Source organism: Eptesicus fuscus, chromosome 21, assembly GCF_027574615.1.
Source record: "Eptesicus fuscus isolate TK198812 chromosome 21, DD_ASM_mEF_20220401, whole genome shotgun sequence".
Taxonomy (NCBI): domain Eukaryota; kingdom Metazoa; phylum Chordata; class Mammalia; order Chiroptera; family Vespertilionidae; genus Eptesicus; species Eptesicus fuscus.
This window is the reverse complement of record NC_072493.1, coordinates 46381986-46397702: the sequence shown is the minus strand read 5'-3', so window position 1 is coordinate 46397702 and position 15717 is coordinate 46381986. Positions and strand designations below refer to the sequence as shown.

The following is a 15717-nucleotide window of genomic DNA, read 5'->3' as shown; positions in this document are numbered from 1 at the left end:
CTGTGATACTCATTAAACCAAGATAGTTGCATAAAAAAAGCTTTCCTAGCCTGGCCAGTTTGGCTCAGTGGATAGAGCGTTGGTCTGCAGACTGAAAGGTCCCAGGTTTGATTCCAGTCAAGGGCATGTACCCTTGGTTGAGGGCACATCCCCATTAGTAGGTATACAAGAGGCAGCTGATCGGTATTTCTCTCTCATCGATATTTCTAACTCACTCTCCCTCTCCCTTCCTCTCTGTAAAAAATCAACAAAATATTGTAAAAGCTTTCCTAATATATATATATTTTTAATACATTTTATTGATTTATTACAGTGAAGAAGAGAGATGGATAGAGAGTTAGAAACATCGATGAGAGAGAAACATCGACCAGCTGCCTTTTGCACACCCCCTACTGGGGATGTGCCCGCAACCAAGGTACATGCCCTTGACCGGAACCGAACCTGGGACCTTTCAGTCCGCAGGCCGACGCTCTATCCACTGAGCCAAACCAGTTTCGGCAGCTTTCCTAATATATTAAAATTAAAGACAAAAAAGAAGCACAAAACATTGTCAGAGGAAGAATAATGAATCCTTGTTGAAAAGATTGCCAATATGCCCAGCCAGCTTGGCTCAGTGGTTGAGCTTCGATGTCTCAACAAGGTCAAGGTTCCATTTCCAGTGAGGGCACATGCCACGGTTTCGGAATGGGTACCCCATGGGAGGCATGCAGGAGGCAGGCAAAGAATGATTCTCTCTCATCATTCATGTTTTCCTCTCCCTCTTTCTTTCCCTTAATCTCTGAAATCAATAAAAATATTCTTTTAAATAAAAATACCATAAAAGCCGAAACCGGTTTGGCTCAGTGGACAGAGCATTGGTCTGCGGACTGAAGGGTCCCAGGTTCGATTCCGGTCAAGGGCATGTACATTGGTTGCGGGCACATCCCCGGTGGGGGGTGTGCAGGAGGCAGCTGATCGATGTTTCTCTCTAATCGATGTTTCTAGCTCTCTATTCCTCTACCTTCCTCTCTGTAAAAGATCGATAATATATATTTTTTAAAAAATACCATAAAAGATTGCCAAATAGAGCACATTTTACTTTTATACGTATACTGTATAAATCTATACATTTTAGAAATGACTGAATGTAAATTTAATCTCACCCTACATTTTAAACACTTCAAATGATTATTTACTCTACAGACTATGTGAATTCCTAGTTAATCCAGATTTTCTATCCATGAATACATAACAGTAAAAAGTTGTTTTCGACCCTCATATGCATAAACACACATATCTCCCAATGCAACTGACCTTAAATTGGGAGGTTCCTCAAATGCATAATACACGTGACCTCTTTAGGTAACAAGAATTTCATTATGATAACTAGAGTCCTGGTGCATGATATTGTGCACAGTTGGGGTCCCTCTGCCTGGCCGGCAATAGTCCAGGGGATGGATGGGGGCCAGCCAGCCAGAGAAGGACCGTGGCCAGAGAGGTACTCTTGGTAGATCAGTGTGTTTCTCCAGGGCGTGTCTGGCCCTCTCGCCTAGTCCCAATTGGTCAGACCACAAGTAGCAACCTAATCTACTGGTCAGAGCATCTGCCCCTGGTGGTTAGCGCACGTCATAGCGACAGATTGCATGGCTGACCAAATGGTCGATCAATTGGTCAGACACTTCACATATTACGCTATTACTATACCGGACTATTTCAGATTAGTTCTGTTTATATTAATATCGTCCATTCTCATCAAACTCTTCCTCAAATTGAAAGGCTTTCATTAAGTATACATTGTCAAAGTGACACCAATTATATCTTACCAGTATTACTTCAGAGAATAAATCTTGTATTCGGGGCTTTGGCATAAAGGCCTGGTTATCTTCAGATGACATAGCTGAAAGAAAACAAATACTTAGGTTTTAACAATTAGGTGAGTGCACTTTGAACTTAGCAGCAGCGCAGTTATTATGTTCCATGTGACATTCTGGAGTACTCCAAGAGCAAGTGAAGAATGCAAACAAAGCTCAAGCCAGGTACAATGAAGAAAACTCACACCAAAGAGAGACAAAGAGTTGCTTACATCTGCCAATGATACCTGCTCAAACACCTTGGAACACAATGGCAATGTTATAAAAACACTGCCAATTCCCAGTTTCTTCGCTGGAGAGAAAAAGAGAGATGAGGGAAGTACATGCTCAATGATCTCCCTATTTGAAGCATCTTGAATAAAAAGAGTCTGTTGTGCATGAAACAGAGTGAGCACAGAATGGCAGCACAGGGTGAGTGCCCTGCAGTGGCTTCAACAAAGAAACAATGAGAAAGTGTTCCAGCACCACAAAGATTGCGGTCCTGAAGATGTATGTGAAGCCTGAAAAGATACCGTGGGCCTGAGAAAGAAACAGAGAACATTTCAACTGGGAAATTAAACAGAGAACATAGCCAAGAATACAGACCCTGAAAACAGTGTTGACCAAAAGTAGAATTTGTGCCACATATGGTTATTATGTATTTCCGCCTACAGAAAGCATGTTCAAAAGCCTGCCTTTTTACAATTCCTGAATCTCAACAAAAGCTATCACGTCATTCAAAGAAACAGAAAAAGTGTACCATCAGGAAAACAAATGAATGTAATCAAACTGGCCCTGCATTAATGGAAATATATTAATTACCTGAAAAAGAATTCAATATCTTAAAGCCCAAAAGAAAAAAAACACAACTAAATAATATCACCAGAATATTACATAACCAAAATAAAAATGGAATGAGAAAGTATTTTATAAACATCACACCAAGGGGGAAATTGAAAAATATAATATCAGAATTAACAAAAACAGTAGAATCATTAATGAAAGACATTTTCAACTTAAAACATCAAAGAATTTGCCTGGAAGCGGTGGCTCACTGGTTCAGCGTCGATCTATGAACCAGGAGGTCACGGTTTGGTTCCATGTCAGGGCACAGGCCTGGGTTGAAGGCTTGATCCCCGATCACGCAAGAGGCAGCCAATTGATGATTCTCTCTCTTCATTGATGTTTCTATCTCCCTCTCCCTCTCCTTTCCTCTCTGAAATCAATAAAGATATATTTTAAAAATTAAATTAAATAATAAAAAATTGGTACATAAATCATTAAAATTTTAATTCGTTAAAATTTTGATTAAGAAAAGCCAACAAATGTGGATATATGAAGACAATTTAAAGAATTCCTAACACACTAACAAATGGACCTCCAAGAGGATCCCATAAAGACAGGATCGTGAAAAGGAGATCGTGAAAGAAGGTAGCTTATATAAAAAATTAATCTTTTAAGATCCTGACAATTGTAGAGACATACAAATGGAAGCAGCTTAATGAAGTGTAAGTAGAATAAACAGAAATGTGCGAATAGATAAAAAAACACACAATGAAAATATCATGAATTCCAGACTACCTTGAAAACATATAAAAAAATTACTTCTCTTAGAAAAAGCAGCTCCTCTAAGATCACCAGGGGGTTTCTAAGCGGAATAATATTGGGGGTACAAAAAGGACATGTAATAAAACACAGAACTAATAAATGAACAAACACCATCCAAGAAGAATATTGACAAAACAGATCATCAACAATGGAGAGGACCAAACCTTTCCAGCTCCAAAACTTTCTCATTATCAGACCTTCTCATTATTAGACGTGTCTTATAAATAACCCATAAGAAATATACTTCTGGCCGAAACCGGTTTGGCTCAGTGGATAGAGCAGTCGGCCTGTGGACTGAAGGGTCCCAGGTTCGATTCCGGTCAGGGGCATGTATCTTGGTTGTGGGCACGTCCCCAGTGGGGGGTGTGCAGGAGGCAGCTGATCGATGTTTCTCTCTTATCGATGTTTCTTACTCTCTATCCCTCTCTCTTCCTCTCTGTAAAAAAATCAATAAAATATATATTTAAAAAAATATATATATATACTTCTGGAGGTAATTTAAAAAGTCTACACAACACTAATATGTGAACATATGAAGATACCTTGTATGTAGAAAAATACAGAAAATATTGATTTCTCCTATGGAACTTTAGAAAATAACATATTTTAAGTAGTTCTTATGGTCAAAATAAAAATAGAAAATAAAATGATCACATTAAAAGGTGACAGAATTCTGTATTGCAAATCACAGACTCTACATTTCTAATAATACATATGCATTCAATTAATTTCTCCAAACATAGTATATAATCATAGTGAGTGATAGAACACTCGGTCTCTCGGTTGAACTCCACAAGGACACTTTGAATATTAGCGTTTCATATATATAGATAAAACTACATTAATATCATACATTTCACATTTTTGAAAGGCAAATACATTACCAAGTTTGTATTTCAATCCATTGTATTAAAATGGACACCCGCAATGTATCAACTCAAACATTAAAGAAGAAACAAGAACAATAAACACAGCATTCTCAACTGGAAAAAAAACAAACACAAGAAGCCACAGGATGAGAAAATATATTTGTAAAAGTCAACAAGGCCCAGCTGGCATGGCTCAGCAGTTCATCATCCACCTATGAACCAGGAAGTCACAGTCAGATTCCTGGTCAGGGCACAATAGCAAGTTGCGGGCTCCATCCCATGTAGGGGGTGTTCAGGACATAGCCGATCAATGATTTTCTCTGGTCATTGATGTTGCCATCTCCCTCTCCCTATCCCTTTCTCTCTGACATATGTATATAAATACACAAAAAAGTCAACATGTACAGGACAATTATGCAAACACACAAAGAAGCCATCAAACTAAACATGGACAAAAGAACCAACATGACTGAAAAGGGCCGAACATCTTAACACACAGCACTACAAAATATAAAATCAGTGTAACAAGATCCTGCACATCTTATGTCACTGAGGAAATACACATTGTAACAATGAGAAGGAACAAACAGCACAAGCAAGCAACACTAACCACCATCAACCAGGTCAGAATAGAGAACACAGATCCCACCCAATGCCTTTATGATGGTGGAGCCACTGAAACTCCCAATCACCGCAGTTGAAAATGCCAAATGCTACAGCCCCTTGGGGAGACGGTCTGGAGGATTTTATAAACTAAATAAACACTCGCCATGGGATCCAGTAATTGCGCTCCTTACTCTTAAACCAAAGAGTTAAGCCTTTTATCTACACAAAAGCCTACAAGGAGCTGCTTATTCATAATTTATAAAAATTGGAAGCAATGCAGATGTTAGTCAATAAGGGAATGGGTAAATACACTGAGTGGCCAGATTATTATGATCTCTGAACGCATAATAATCTGGTCACTCAGTGTCTATCCTATATAATAAGAGGCTAATATGCAAATTGTCCCCTCCACCAGGAGATTGACCAGCAGGAAGGCCGGCCAACCGCCCATGTTCCCTCCTCCTGGCCAGGCTGTCCAGACCCCACCCAGGGGACAATTTGCATATTAGCCTTTTATTATATAGGATTAGAAGCCTGGTGCATGAATGTATGTGTGTGTGTATGGAGATATAGATATATGTATATCTACATCTATACACACACAAACATACAAAAACACACACAAACACACACAAACATACAAACACACACACACACACTGAGTGACCAGATTATTATGGGTTCAGAGATCATAATAAGCTGGCCACTCAGTTTATAGTGAAGTACATACACTTAAGTCATATTTACTATTATAAAGAAATAATACATCAAGCTATCAAAAGACAAGATAAAAACCTAGATATATAGAAGTAAGTGAAAGAATCCAATATGCGAGCCCAGGTAGCCCAGGTGGTTAAAGGATTGTACCAATATACCAAAGTTGTAGGTGTGATCTCTGGTCAGGGGACATACAAATAAATCAATAAATGCCCAGCTTAAGTTTCTATCTATAATTCTTCCTTCCTGCCTGTATTCAACAAAATCTTCAAAAAAATTCATAAAATAAAAGAAATAGAGTGTGAACTTTGATTGAAGGTTTCACATTTCGAATGCAGGTTGTCCTCTGGCCAGAAGACATGGCAGAATATTAAAATATTTACAAAACTATTTTCTGAAATATTATTTTCTGATAGTACCTTAGTGTAGACAACATGTAAAGTGTACAAACATTGAGTTCCTAATTCTTATCACAAAGCCTTTCTAGTTTTCCACACAAAAGAATCCCCAATTTGTTCCTTTTTTAAAAAATATATTGAGCCTGGACCAGAATCTAACCTAGGACCATTCAGTCTGCAGGCCACTGAGCCTTCCACTGACCTAAACCAGCTAGGGCCTAATTTGTTCCTTGAGAGCAAGAATCTACCATAGAAAGCAGAAGCCCCTTAGAGATGTCATAATAATTAAGGAAATAAAATTGTGGGGTGGAATAGGAACTCCAGAAGGAAGTCATCCTCACCCAGGGAGGCCAGGTTGCTGTAGTTCTCCACCATCACATCCAGGTACAACTTCCGCTGAGCTGGGTCCAGGCATTCCCACTCCTCCTGAGAGAAATCTATGGCCACATCCCTGAAGGTCAACGGTCCCTGAAAGAAAAGACACATTTACCAAGAGGTCACCAGAAGAGTTCATAATGTCACCCAACATGAAAACAGAATTAGGAGAAGAGGTTTTGACCTATGGGGTATCCAGGTTCTCACATGTTTCCACATATGTAACAAGCTCACTTTTTACTTGCGATGTCAATGTTTCTACATCAGGTGCCATACTTCTGAATACACAGAAAAAGAAAATAGAGGAAAAAATTCATACCGAACTTTGAACTAAAAGGGTCATTAATGGAATTGACAGTCTTCATGAAATAGGACACATATGAACCATAATCCTGGTGGAAAATTTAACATGAGTAATCTTAGAATAAGATTATTCTGCTGGTCCAGCTGGTGTGTCCCAGTGGTTGAGTGCAGCCCCATGATCCAAGGGGTCAGATTCAATTCCCGGTCTAGGCACACGACCAGGTTGTGGGCTCAATGCCAGCGTGGGGTGTGCAGGAAGCAGCCTACCAATGACTGTCTCTAATCATTAATGTTTCTATCTCTGTCTACCTCTCTCTTCCCATCTGAAATCCATAAAAATGAACTTGGTAAAAAAAGAAAAGAAAGAATAGCTGAAATAATGTTAACAGTTTAGGCACAGAGACACACATTTTACAACTATGAAATCAAGATGGTTTAGTGATTCCATAAATCTCATGAATCTATTGGTGTATGTTCCCCTTTGTGTTTTATAAACACAACTAGAGGCCTGCTGCATGAATTCGTGCACAGGTGGGGTCCCTCGGCCTGGACTGTAGGATCGGCTCTCCAACATCCCTCAAGGGGTCCTGGATTGCGAGAAGGTGCAGGCCAAGCCGAGGGACCCCACCGGTGCATAATCAGGGCTTGGGAGGGGAGCGGGAGGTTGGTCAGTTGGGGAGGGACCACGGGAGGGCTCCAGGGTGTGTCTGGCTCGTCTTGCTCAGTCCCGTTCATATGGACCCCAGCAGCATGCTAACCTACCAGTCAGAGAGTATGACCCCTGATGGTTAGTGCACATCATAGCTAGCGGTTGAGCAGCCTTAGCATATCATTAGCATATTATGCTTTGATTGGTTGAATGGCTGACCAGATGACCGGACACTTAGCGTTTTAGGCCTTTATTATATAGGAGGATAAGGAGAGAAACATAAGGATACAAAACAAGTTAGACCTATTATTTGCTTTTTGTGGTTGTAAATCCTCACCTGAGGAGATTTTTAGCATTGACTTTTCAAAAGTGGAAGGCAGGAACACAGAGCCATGAAAGGGAAAGACAGGGGGAGGGAGAGAGGGACAGAGACAGAGAGAGCTCAATGTGAAAGACACACATGGATTGGCTGCCTACCATAGGTCCCCAGGACCTACTTGCCCTGGACCTGGAATCAAACCCTCCACCACTGATCCACACCAGCCTGGGGGAACTAATTTTTCTTACTAGTACATTTCTTTCAAAATGTTTATGTGTCATTAGTGCAGAGCTATGTTGTAAAAACCTAATGTAACATTCTTGGGAACTTTCTAGAAAATAGAAAAAGTGATAATGTAGGGTATGTCCATGACATGACCATAAAATATAATGAAAACTTAAAGAATCAAGGTCTGATTGTTTAAAGCTCCATGAAAAAGCCAATGATCTGTAGGAAAAAAAAGTAAGGCCTTCATTTTAAAAAGCAAACACAAAGGAAAGAAATAAGGAAAGGAAACAAACCTGGAAAGGCAAGAACTGCAGAAGTAGAGAAATACGGAGGAGAGGAAGGAGTCCCAGAGGGATGAAGGGGAGCTGAGAGGGAGAGGGGTCCTGGTGAACCCACGTGGGGGCAACAAAGGAGGTGGCACTTCAGACAGAGAGACTGGTTCAGAAGAAAAGAATTGGGGGGAGCGAGTGCAGGCACAGAAAGGGGGGGTTAGGGATGATGGGGCAGAGGGAGAAGCAGCACTGAGTCAGCCGGCTGTGCGTAACAGGACAGACTGTAACAGGAGCAGCAGAGGAGACACAGGCGTGGGAAGGGAAAGAGAAATATATCACCAGATGTTAGAGGAGAAGCAAACACAGCCTGTGACCCAGGACACATCTTTTACCTGAGGAGCAGCCATGTGGTCCTGGTCCTGATGGGGTCTGGGATGTTTCCTCAGGTGACAGTATGTTGAGGAGTCACAGAATGTGCCTTCAAAGGTGACCACGCAGCCTGTTAATCAGCTCACCTCACACTCAGTCAGAAGGACCTGGAAATGAGGGAAAGACCACGACCTCTTGTCCTTTGTCACAGGAGAGGAACAATGAGCTCCCACATGGAGACCACACTGGGAATTTTCTAGTGTCTGTCTTCATGTGTCTCTCCTTCCAAAGACATCCATGAAGTCCTAGAGAAAAGAGAATGTTAATTGCTGTCTTGACCCCCCCAAACCAAACAGAGCACCCCCTTCCCTACCCTAAACAAAGCCTACTACCCACTCTCACAAAGACATCCTGCAACCCTCCTGCGAATCCCTGTCCTCACCTTCCAATCACCTGGGGCCCCTCAGTAACCAATGTTGCCCCACCCAGAGCAGCTGTCCACCTCCATGGGGGGAAGCGCCCCACAGGGCATTTTTAAAAGCTCCTCAGGGGTAATGAGCAGAGTCAGAGGATTTTTCTCAGGATTTTTTAAAATAATAAATGAAGTGTCAGAGATAGAAGAAGTAAATCCATGAACACACACACACACACACACACACACACACACACACACACACACGGCACACAGCGAAAGCAGTCTTGAGAGGGAAGTTCATAGCTCTACAAGCCTACTGCAAAAATACAAGAAACAATGGTAGTAAATTACCTAACCCTACAACACAAAGAGTTAGAAAGAGAGAAACAAGAAAAGCCCAGAGGCGCTCAGTGATGCCTCTTCCTAAGCAGAAGGAAGGAAATAATAAAGATCAGAGCAGAGATAAACAACACAGAGACCAAACATACAAAAGATCTTTGAAAGGATAAACAAGATTGATGAACTTCTAGCCAGGCTCACCAAGAAGCAAAGAGAGAGGACCCAAATAAACAAAATCAGAAATGAAAAAGGTGAAATAACAGCAGACCCCACCGAAATACAAAGGATTGTTAAAAAATACTATGAACAATTCTATTCCAACTGGACAACCTGGAGGAAATGGACATATTCCTAGAAAAATACAACCTTCCAAAACTCAATCAGGAAGAATCTAAATATCTAATAGGCCAATAACTATGGAAGAAATTGAAGTAGTCCTCAAAAAGCTTCCAGCAAACAAAAGCCCAAGGCCACACGGCTTCACAGGGGAGTTTTACCAAACACTCAAGGAAGAACTAAAACCTATCCTCCTCAGACTATTCCAAAAAATTCAAGAGGAAGGAACACTTCCAAGCTCCTTCTATGAAGCCAGCATCACCCTAACACCAAAAGCAGACAAAGACAACACAATGAAAGAGAATTACAGGCCAATATCCCTCATGAACATAGATGCCAAAATCCTCAACAAATTTCTAGCAAATCGGATCCAACACGACATCAGAAAGATCATACACCATGACCATGTAGGATTTATCCCAGAAATGCAAGGATGGTACAATATCCACAAATCAATAAACGTGATACATCACATAAACAAACTGAGAGATAAAAATCACATAGTCATATCAATTGATGCAGAAAAAGCATTTGACAAAATCCAACACCCTTTCTTGATAAAAACTCTCAACAATAGAAGGATCATACCTCAACATAATAAAAGCTATATATGATAAACCCACAGCTAACATCATACTCAATGGGCAAAAACTAAAACCATTTCCCCTAAGAACAGGAACAAGACAGGGATGCCCACTCTCACCACTCCTGTTTGACAGAGTACTGGAAATATTAGCTACTGCAATTAGACAAGAAGAAGAAATAAAAGGCATCCAAATTGGAATAGAAGTAAATCTGTCCTTATTTGCAGATGACATGATATTGTACATAAAATAACCGCAAGACTCCATCAAAAAACTAATAGACTTAATAAATGAATTTGGCAATGTAGCAGGATACAAAATTAACGCCAAAAAAATCTATGTCCTTTCTATACACCAATAGTGAACTTACAGAAAGCGAGACTAAAAAAGCAATCCCATTTACCATCGTACCAAAAAAATTAACATACCTAGGAATAAACTTAACTAAGAAGGTAAAAGACCTATACGAGGAAAACTACAGGACAATGAAAAAAAAGATAGAGGAAGACGTAAACAGATGGAAGAACATACCATGTTCATGAATTGGGAGAATAAACATCATTAAAATGTCCATACTACCCAAAGCAATCTATAGATTCCATGCACTCCCCATTAAAATACCAACAGCATATTGCACAGACCTAGAAAGAACTCTTCAAAAATTCATGTGGAATAAAAAAAAAGACCCCGAATAGCCACAGCAATCCTGAGAAAGAAGAAAAAAGTAGGTGGGATCTCAATACCAGATTTCAAGCTGTATTACAAAGCCACTGTTCTCAAAACTGCCTGGTACTGGCACAAGAACAGACATATAGATCAATGGAATAGAATAGAGAACCCAGAAATCGACCCAACTCACTGTGCTCAATTAATATTTGACAAAGGAGGCATGAACATACAATGGAGTCAAGACAGTCTCTTCAATAAATGCTGCTGGGAAAATTGGACAGATACATGCAAAAAAATGAAACTAGACCACCAACTGACACCATACACAAAATTAAACTCAAAATGGATCAAGGACTTAAACATACGACGAGATACAATAAAAATATTAGAGGAATCCACAGGCAGAAAAATCTCTGACAAATGCCGAAGCAATTTCTTCACTGATACTGGTCCTAGGGCAATGGAAACTAAAGAGAAAATAAACAAATGGGACTGCATTAAAATAAAAGCTTTTGCAGAGCAAAGGAGACCATCAATAAACAATAAAGAAAGCCCACTGCATTGGAGAACATATTTGCCAATGATATCAACAATAAGGGATTAATCTCCAACATTTACCAGGGAACTCATGCAGGTTAACAAAAAGAAGATAGCCGAAACCGGTTTGGCTCAGTGGATAGAGCGTCAGCCTGTGGACTCAAGGGTCCCAGGTTCAATTCTGGTCAAGGGCATGTACCTTGGTTTCGGGCACATCCCCAGTGTGGGGTGTGCAGGAGGCAGCTGATCGATGTTTCTAACTCTCTATCTCTCTCCATTCCTCTCTGTAAAAAATCAATAAAATATATTCTTTTAAAAAAAGAAGATAAACAACCCAATCAAAAGATGGGCAACTGATCTAAATAGACACTTTTCGAAAGAAGACAGGAGGAAGGCCAAGATACATATGAAAACCTGCTCAAAGTCACTAATCATCAGAGAGATGCAAATCAAAACAACAATGCGGTACCATCTCACACCTGTCAGAATGGCTATCATCAAGGCAACAAATGACAAGTGCTGGCGAGGATGCGGAGAAAAAGGAACCCTCGTGCACTGCTGGTGGGAATGCAGACTGGTACAGCCACTGTGGAGAACAGTATGGAGTTTCCTCAAAAAACTAAAAATGGAACTCCCATTTGACCCAGTGATCCCACTTCTAGGAATATATCCCAAGAAGCTAGAAACACGAATCAGAAAGGATATATGCACCCCTATGTTCATAGCAGCACAATTCACCATAGCTAAGATTTGGAAACAGACTAAGTGCCCATCAGCAGATGAGTGGATTTAAAAACTGTTGTACATTCTACACAATGAAATACTACGCTGTGGTAGAAAAGTTCTTACCATTTGCAACAACAAGAATGGAGATGGAGAGCATTATGCTAAGTGAAATAAGCCAGGCAGAGAAAGATAAATATCACATGATCTCACTCATTTGTGGAATGAACAACATAAACTGATGAACAAAAATAGATTCAGAGACAGAGAAACATCAATCAGAATGTCAAACCTCAGGGAAGGTAGGGGAGGATGGGGGAAAAGGGGAGAGATCAACCAAAAACTTATATGCATGCATATAGGCCTAATCAATGGACACAGACAACAGGGGGTGGGAGCATGAATGGGAGGTGTGGGGTAATGGGGGAATAAGGACACATATGTAATACCTTAATCAATAAAGAAAAAAAATAAAAATAAAGCACAAACACTCTCCTCAGGGAGAACCGCCACCTTCCCCTCCACAGCTACTTCCTGTCTGCAAGAAACTACACATGCTCCTCCCTGCGGATAGGGCAGGGCCAGAGCCCGAACTGAGCGACTCCCGGATGGGGATGGGGTGAGCCAGGTAGCCAGGCCAGTGTAGGGATGGAGGGAGGGAGAGGAGATGTAAGGGGGCAGCCCTGGTTGCTTGCATCTCACTCCTATTGGCGACAGCCTTTCCTTGTTCAATGCATTTGAATTATCCACATCTTTACACCTAATATTTGTAACATTGCTTTCCACAATTAACATTATGGTGACCTCCATGGATTCAATTATGGATAAAATCTTTTCTACACACATTATATCTTTAAGATTTCTCTTACATGTATATTGACTGACTGGAGATCCGGTGCACAAAATTTGTGCACTCAGATGGTGGAGTGGGGTCCCTCAGGACAGCCTGGGCCCTCTCAAAGCCTGGGAGCCCTCAGGGGATATCTGACATCCTTAGTGTTGCCCTGAAGGTGGGAGAGGGGGAGGTGGAAGGGACTCACCAGCTGTGTGTCCAGTTTCTGCTGAGCTGCACTCCAGGTGGGGGAGGGCACTGACCACCAGGGGACAACTCCTGCATTCTGCGACTGCCCCCTGGTGTTCAGTGCATGTCGTAACTACTTGTTGACAGGTCCTTTAATCATAATGGTTGCTTAGGCTTTTTTATATATACAGTATGTTCCGGCGTATAAGACGACTAGGCGTATAAGACAACCCCCAACTTTTCCAGTTAAAATATAGAGTTTGGGATATACTCGCCGTATAAGACTACCCCTCTTCCAACGCACACCAAATAAAAATGAAGGCATGTGCTGGGGGAGAGGTCAAGGGGGGAAAAATAAGGAGACATATATACTACTATTTGTAATACTTTAAACAAAAGAAAAAGAAAAAAAAAGACACCCAGCGTAAGATGAACCCCGACTTCTGAGAAGATTTTCCTGGGTTAAAAAGTCGTCTTATACGCGGGAAAATACGGTAGATGTTTAGTAATGCTTAACTCTAGGTTAAATATATTGTCCTATTCATTATATTTTAACACCATCCCCAGTATGTATTTCTGATTCTTTGAACATTCATCCTGCCTAAAGTCCCTCCAAATTCAGTTTGTAATTTTTCTCTAATGCGTAGAACTGTGATATTAATTTCCTTATGTCTGTGTCTTTCTCTTCCCATGCCTGTGATACCGCTGCGGCCTCTCTTACTCTGTGCTGTTACCCACAGCTGGCTGGCGCTCAGTGCTGCCTCTCCCTCTGCTGTGTCATCCCTAAGCCCCCATTTCTGTCCCTGCACCTGCTCTCCTGATTCTCCTCTGAACCAGTGTCTCCGTCTGACCTGCCTCCTCCTGTGCGGCCCCCACTTCTGCTAACCAGGACCCTCTCCCTCTCAGCTCCCCTCCTCTCTCGGGGCTCCCCTCCCCCTATTCCCCACTTCCCTCCTCCTCAGGCTACTTTCCCGAGTTCCCCCCTCACTCCCACCATCGCCGTCCAGTCCCCCCACACCCCTATGGGCCCTCTGTGGACCCCTCACCGCCCTTCCTCCTCCCACGTGTCTGTCTCTCTCCCTCCCCTCCTGACCCCCCAGCCCGGGTCCCCGCCCCCCGCAGTCACCGCTCCCACAAAGCCCGCCCTGCGGGCAGGTCACTCTTCTGGGGACACCGCGTTCTTCCCCCTGAGCCCCTCCCCATGGACACTGTGCTCCCCGGGCACTCAGACCCCTTATTAATGGGGGGCCTAGGAAGGCGGGGTGCAGACCCCAGGCCGGGAGCCATCCGGGCTCTGTGGGCGGAAAGCGCCGGGCGGGGGAGGGGCGCAAAGGGCGGGAACCCCTGACCCAGACTCCCAGCCCCGCGGGGGGACCGGCGGCCCCGGGGATGGTTTTCAGCAGGAAAACCACGCGGCAGGCGGGGCCCACAGCCACAGGCGGAGAGACCGCGGGCCGGGCCTCAGTTTCCCCCAAAGGAACGCGGCGCCTCCACTGCGCAGCCGCCCGGGGCCGGACTCACCGCCGTGAGGGGCTCCGGGGCGGGGACCTCACCACGGACTTCAGCGCCCGCAGCGCCCTCAGCCTTCCCTGCGGGGAGGGGGGACGGAGAGCAGCGGCTTTAAAGCACAGACACCTCCTCAGGGAACCGCCACCTTCCCCTCCACAGCCGCTTCCGCGTCTGCCAGGAGCTGCGCATGCGCCTCCCTGCGGGATGGGCGGGGCCAGCGCCTGAGCTGAGCGACTCCGCGGTGGGGGCGGGGCCTGTGCGGGGACAGAGGGAGGGAGGGCGGGGCAGGAGCGAGGGGGCAGCCCTGGGTCCCTCACCTCCTCCCACAGGGACAGCCCTTCCTGGTGGAGTTCCCCCGTCATTGTGGGGTTTGGCTGGTGACGCGGCTGTGACAGGATCACCAGGGAGAGAAGAGACAGGAGCAGAGAGAGGGCGGGTATTTTACTTCTTTAAAGGGAGGAAAGGGCCAGGTGCCCTCTGATGGCACAAGGCTCCCCAGATAGAGGGGCTGTTCTTTTATTGGGGTGCTAGCGAGTAAATGGCAGCGGTGGCAAAGCATAAAGAGGGGAGGAGGCATCTGGAATTCACACAGAAGTTTCCAGATCCCAGAGGCTGTGCTGAGAGCTACTGGCTGGCCTGCCCTTCAGCTGCACATGTCCCAGGAGGTGTCTTTCCAGGATCTTCACAGCCGGTAACACATTCTCACAGGGAAGTTACAGAGAATTCAAAAGGCGGGCAGACTGGGTTTGAAACCAGAAACTTTCTGCCTCTGATTTGCCTGGATCCTTAAACCCTCAGTGAGGAGGGGGAGGGGAAGGGCAGCCTGCTCTCTCAGCCCCTCCCTGTCCCCCAATCTGAATGGAGAGGCAGCTTGAGTTAGGGAAGCAGTTGGATGGCGGTTTCAGAGACAGGCCCAGATATCCATTCAGGGTTAGGCACTTGATAAGATCCCATCCAACACTGTGGGGAAGATTGTTTTATTCAGGTATTTTCAAGAGATAAAAATTTTGTTTGTAAGTTATGGTCTTTAGAAGTTTTTGTG

At 43.4% G+C, this 15717-nt stretch overlaps 1 pseudogene; it reads right to left on the bottom strand.

Moving 5' to 3' along the window:
* LOC103304258 (zinc finger protein 208-like) overlaps positions 1 to 15717 on the bottom strand; it is a 69481-nt pseudogene that overhangs the window by 37106 nt on the left and 16658 nt on the right.